General features: G+C 34.2%; 1 long non-coding RNA gene across 1 annotated transcript in view; it reads right to left on the minus strand.

The window, feature by feature from the left end:
* LOC141385556 (uncharacterized) overlaps positions 1-6,948 on the minus strand; it is a 20,337-nt gene extending 13,389 nt beyond the window's left edge. The window contains exons 1-2 of the long non-coding RNA XR_012406164.1: positions 6,676-6,948; positions 5,716-5,821 (exon numbers count right to left, since the gene is read on the minus strand). This is a non-coding gene — a long non-coding RNA (uncharacterized lncRNA). The remainder of the gene's footprint in view (positions 1-5,715; positions 5,822-6,675) is intronic.

Raw genomic sequence — 6,948 nt, forward strand, 5'->3', positions numbered from 1 at the left:
AACCACGTTAGTTATAATGTAAAAATGCCCATAATGATGCTCTAAACAGGGTGGAGTAACAACTACTACAGAGAAAAACCCCATACATTTTTTTTGTGCAAATTATATTGTTTTACACGCACATGCTTTTAAAAAAAAATCTATATTAGTTTTGGCAAATATGGGCCTATATGTTTCTCTTACAAATATTATAGAGAACATTACATATTCTATTCTAAAACAGAAAATCCCCTACAAAAGCTAATATAATAATATCATATATAAATGAAATAAATAAATAATGAGGCTACTTATAAAGAAATGAAATTTTATATTTATTAGAAAATGAAAAAAATATTTAATAATAATAGTAACTTTAATAATAATCATGATGATGATTAAGTAGGATATTGTTTATTTATTTATTTTTTTGTCTACTTTTACAATTTGACACATTCAGGCCACTGCAGAAATGTTCCAAGCAACAGTCTCATGACATAAACAGTACAGATACTTAATAAATATTCTACTATAAATTAAAAGCATTAACGTATGCTATGTTTTTTGGGTGACGTCACAAATTTCACTTTTAAATAATAGTTCACCCTTAGCTTTCGTCATGAGCCACGGCTGCATTCAAAATGTCATAAATGTTTTCAAAGTGCACTGTGAAGGGAGCGCAATTGTAAACATGAAAATCGCTACTGAACTGTAAAAATTCTTTAAACACAAATTACACCTAAGAGATGACTAATTATTTTTTTTATATATATAGTTCCTTGTTTAAATGATGTAATGTGAAAAATGAATAGGGCATAGGGGGATAACTGGGTATAAAACACAGCCAGAAACTATGTTTCTAACTACAGTTACAGAGGTGTAGTTGCAAGCGTACAAATTTGCGACGCAGTTTGTGAATGTTCATTGGAATGATGGATTTGGGAAATGCCAAATCAACAGACTATGTTTGTAACAACGGAACTTGCGACCTCAGTTGGTTAACAATGGTTTTCGGAAATACACCCCTGGCCGATCTTATGAACCGATCACAGGTGTTTGTTTATGAGTTTACAAGCAGAGCAGAGTCGCACCTGGGTTATACATACAGCATACAACACGTGACTAGCAATCGCTCGTCTAGTGTCCCATTCATCCCAACATCCTTCATTTATACTCTTAGCTAAGGGGAGATCTCCACTTATGTATCATATTTAGAGGGAAAATGTGTTTTAAGCATTATAAAGCTTGAAGCTTCAGAATCGGTACTCGACAGCAAAAATTCTGATCGGAGCATCCCTAATTTATAGGTGACAATTAAGCAGCATATATGTATTTCTTTACACATGTTTCACACATTACTTATTGTGTAAATATATAGACGTTGTTATATGATTTATTTAACCCCTTTTGTAATATTTTCTTTTCTACTTTAAATTTATTTCATACATATATGTAATACTACAGTAATATCCAACAAGGAAAGTAAGACTGTAGATTTCTGACATGTGGAAACGAGCCTTCTGTCCCCATTGGAGAAAAGAAAAATATGAAAAAAGGCAACAGCGCAAACAGGTTTATGTAGTTTGGTTAGTATACTCTCAACAATTAGCACAAAACTAATATATATATGGGATGCCAAGGTTCTCAATATAATATTGAACCGTACGGTACGACCTCCACGGTTCAATACGCGCTTGTGAATTGTGGTTTTCTGCGTTTTGCGTTTAAATAATTTATGTGTGATTTATATCTCCCCGAATTGACTGTCTGTGTGTGTAAGTCCATGATCTGAGATGAGGAAACTCCTTCCCTAGAGTAAATATCCAATCACTGTGCTCTAAAGTTAGGGGGCGCTTGACCATCATTCCACACCTTAACATTGCGAGCGGCGGTGAAGTGAGGCTGAGGCAACAGTACCAGGAAGCGCTGGCAAAGTGAGGCAACAGTACGAGAAAGCGCTGGCGTCCTTCAAAACTGCGGTGTGAGGTCATTTCGGTTTTGCCGGTAAGCATAATGCCAATGAAAGAAAAACGGTCAACAAAAAATAATTGTGTGCAAGCATTGTTTTACACGTATAACCATGACTGCACATCTGTAGCGCCATCACCAAGCAATATCACTGTCTGAAGGCAGGATAGCAGAGAAGGTAATAAAGTCCTCCAAATAGCAACAATCCCTCACTGAATCTACCCAACTAGTTCCAAGAGACACCTAAAAATAACAAAGGCAGTGCGGGTGTTTATTTATTGCTAAAGATTTTCTGTGATTGGAGATGTGGGCTATTGTCATTTTATAAAAAGCACTCGATCCGTGTTACAGACTACAGTCTCGCATTTTTTCAGCACTGAAATAATTAGGATGGTTTATTTATGTTTACTTAAGTACAAATATGTTTATTTGAAAAGGCCAGTTTATCTTTATTAACTTCATATGTATGTTTATTTTCAAAGTGTAGGATTTTATGTGTTCCCCAGTTTGTACATGGGCTACCAGGAGCTGAGATTTCAGTGTTCATTTTTTTATACAATACACTAGGAACTAATGTACTTTTCTTGGCTTTTAAGTAAAACAAAATGAGTATTGCAATAAATAATTTTTTTTCTCGTTTACCTCTTACTGCTTCTATTGCCTATAGAATAAAAAAAAACATGTGTCAAGCCATGAGAACCGAACCGAAAACAGTGTTAAAAAATCGAGATATGTATTGAACCGTGAGCTAACTGTATTGTTGCATCCCTAATATATATATATATATATATATATATATATATATATATTTGCATGCATTTCTCTTTCATTCAATAATTTTATTTTCTCAATACATAGATTTTTTTGCATCAATAATTCATATTATTGCATTCATACAATATATTAACAAACTATTTATCCATCTATCCAACCAAATTTCACAAAGAATACTGGATGTGCAACATAAACTGATTTTGAAGCCCTCTTTCTTCTCTATCTCTCTCTTACACACACACACACAGCTGGTAATGCTGTGTGGAAGCGACACGGTCCTGCAGTGCTGCAGTTTGACGGCGTGGTTGAAGTGTCATTATGATGAATGGCAAGATCAGTATGAATCATAACGCCTGCTTGTGATGCTGTTAGGTCACTGAAAGCCAAAATTTGTGTGTGTGTGTGTGTTTGAGATTCATAAGCAGTAAGAAATGCATAAATAACCTGTATGTAATGAACTGGCACAAATTAAAACTATGAAAACAACTGTTTAGCTGTAAACCTGAGTTTATTATGTGTGTGTATATATATATATATATATATATATATATATATATATATATATATATATATATATATATATATATATATATGCATCTTTGTTACTGCTGAGCTGAAGTGGCTACCTGGTTGCCTTGGAAACCTCTTGCAGCCATTCCTCAATTGTCCTGTTCCTGCTCTAACAAACCATCTTCCAGTGCACGCACACGCACACACACACACACATACATCTAATGAATGCCAAACTTAACTCTTTCTAGAGCTTCTCTTTGTTCTTAGAAACAACAAACTTCTGTGCTGGGAATGACTAACATATTTGACGATGATGTTGAAAAAAGATTAAGGTTTGTAAAGGGATTTACTAGGATAGGTAATGTTCTGTTAACAGAAAACAGTAAATTGTCTCCCTTTTTTAAATTATTGTGTGTTTATGTGAATAAGAAAATGTTAATCATTATAAATAATAATATATATATATATATATATATATATATATATATATATATATATATATATATATATATATATATATAAAATGGTGAACATTTTTTTCTCTATTAGCACAGATCTTAATGCAATATGTATCCACGAGGTAAGAAATTTAAGGTGATCATCACTTCTTGACCGCCTCAGCAGTTGCCATGGCAATGAGATCGCTGTAAATTGCATTCTCTATGGATGTTCATACGTGGTTTGTTTCCCTGATTATGCCTGTAAACAAAAAAATCACAGGATTGCATCCCAGAATACCATCCTAGATCTCTGTGCTTAGGCTAAACCTTTGTTATGTCAAAAATGTATGATATAGCCAACACATTTGTTGCTACATTGAATACAGGCGTCATGTACATACGGATTGTTTTGATAGTGTATTCTGCAGTGCTGGGAAGCTATTTTAAAACTAAAGAAAATTCATAATAGCTAAACTTCATTCAAGTTATTGTTTTGAAAAAGGAGTGAGCTACAGCAAAACGTAATAAATACATTCATAGTGAAATAAATTATTTTATGCAATGATTTATTTATGCTACAACAAAATAATTAATAATTTAAATATACTGTAAACAAACTGAATAAGAGAGAAAAAACAGAATAGATGTCAGCTTTTTGAAAAAGTACATTATATTGTATAACTGCAGATCAACTATCTATAAACTTGACAGCTGTACTGCCCATCCTATTCACACCTTAACCTTTTATCAATATAACTGAAATGTAATAATGTGCACCTTCTTTAAAGTTAGAACATTATTGTGGGACAAATTAACCTGAATTAAAACATAGTGTTATAACAAAATAAATACTCCAAAAACAACCTAATATACTTAATAACTGAGGTGAATATAGTACACAGCACAGTGAATCAGTGCACTGATTTTATTGCCTAACATTTAGGCCTTTTGATTGCATGGAGAGGTCTGTTAAAAAGCACCTATTTACCCCTTTTCAAGATTTAAGAGAAGTTATTTTTGTCTCCACATCGTGTCTGTAAAGTTTCAGCTCAAAACACACATCAGATTATTTATTATAGCTTTCAGATTATTGGAATTTTCTGCTCTGAACACTGTAGCTGTTTTTGCGGACTGTGCCTTTAATGCAAATGAGCTAGTTCTCCTCGCCAACTGTTCTCACATCACGTGCCTGTCAGAGTGTGCCTTAATCTTGGACCGCTTCAGATAAACAACCCAGTGACAAACAAGAAGGACGCAGATCTCACGTAACGTTTGTGAGAAATACTACAGTAAGAACTTTCCCAATGATTATTTGATGTATTTGTTGTGGAGTTAATTCAAGCCTTTCTGCAATGATGAGTCACTCACAATGTCATCTCAAAGCTTACGCACACACACACACTGCACATTTAACTTTTCACTTTTTTGCATGGAAAATGTGACAGGAACAAGATATACTTACTGCTGTATGGATATCTGTTATGTTAATGTACAAATAAACCTGATTTAACGTCAACAATTTAACTTCTTTTATAATTGTACTGACACACGGCTGCTGTGATGAATTACAGCGATTTTTCCATCTTTAATGTACTTGATTACATTACGTGGATAATACGTGGATGTCATTCAATTTGGTGGGCAGGGGACCCACACTCATATTTCACATTGCAGTGAGCCTCAATATGGGAGGGTTTTGAATCCTATTTTAACATTAGGAAATTTTAGAAGACCCTTATTGTGTTTCTATTACTCCAGTATGACAGTGGACAAACGACCTACACAGTTCTGTCCAAACAACTTACAGAAGATGATTTTCATCATAGGTGCCCTTTAAAATTGAGTAAATCCGCTCACTAGATTAAATCAACTTCTCAAAAATACCAGAGAGAAAGGATCCCTCAAGATAAACAAGTGAATTTGGACTTCCAGCACTTACATTTACACGCCTTTGTGAAAACTCATGTCCATATGTTAATCCAATCATTGGTAGGATGTCCTACCTGGCTGTCAATATATACGTATTTGTATCATTTCATACCTTTGCGCACTCTGCTGCTTGTACAGATAATAACATGTGGTCATCGTGTTCTAGGATGCTGTGCAGAGCAAATGAGAATACAAGCCAAGGTAATCAACAGCAGCACCTGGCACAGAAAAATGAAGAAAAGAAAGTCTTAAAAACTGTTACACATAAAATTGTTTTTATTTTTTTTATTTACTTATTTTTCTAATTCCTTTTTTTAATCTGTGTTTTGTCTGTCATTCTGTTGCACTATGGAGGCTGAGAAACAAACTCTTCTTGTGTGTGAACATAGCTGGAAATAAAGCTCTTTCTGGTTTCTAAAAGCTTATTTATCTGTTTTGCTGCTTTTCTACACTGAAGTAAACTGCAGGACGGAAGGGTCTAAAAAATTATGCCTTGCTTGCAGTTTTTCTTTTGGACAGGTAATTATATGGTTTGATTTGTTTGTGGTATTAATGTACTTTGTGTACATTTTTAATTAGATAAACTTTAATTCATTCATTAAAATCAGCTACATTTAGCAATAAGTTCAAGTTAGTATTTGTCTGTCTGTAATAGTCTCTCTGTGAGTGAGAGATGAGGTAATTTACTGTATACAGTAATTAATTTACAACTAATTAACATGAGATTTTATATCTGGTTTTGGAAGTAGATCCTCATTATCCATAATTAGACTAATAATTTGACATGCTTGTGTTGAACACAGAGCAAGTGTGTTTTTGCAGTGTGGTGTAGTTAATATGGATACAGTATGGCATTGGGCGTTTCATAAACGTTCAAGACTACAGAATAAAAAAAATGCAGTTTGTTTGATTGAAACGTTTAGAAATAAAAACACTATCATGACTGAAATGCTTTTCAAAGATGGCCGCCCGCAGAGTGAAATTACTTGCTTTTGTTGACGTTTTTGTAAAACTTCAGCTGGTTCAGGACTTGTTACATAGTAGAAACAGTATTACTTTGTTTTAACATTACCTTGAAACCGAAAACAGTCTTTCACATGGGTCTTTCGTCAGGTTTTACTTCTTCATTGCTAACATTTTGCAGCTGGCGACTAATTAAACAATATCACTCACAGCGCCATCTTGGCCCTCTGGAGCGGGAGTAAAACTGACGATTGCTGTTCAGCAGCAGTGTAACGTTAGTTCGGCTATTTCCAATGTGTTAGGTCTGTGTTTGAAATGGGTTGTGAAATGGGGACAGCTCCAGCCGGGCACACAACACCACAAACTCAAAAACCGGGCCGCC

This window comes from Danio rerio, chromosome 5, assembly GCF_049306965.1.
Source record: "Danio rerio strain Tuebingen ecotype United States chromosome 5, GRCz12tu, whole genome shotgun sequence".
Lineage (NCBI taxonomy): Eukaryota > Metazoa > Chordata > Actinopteri > Cypriniformes > Danionidae > Danio > Danio rerio.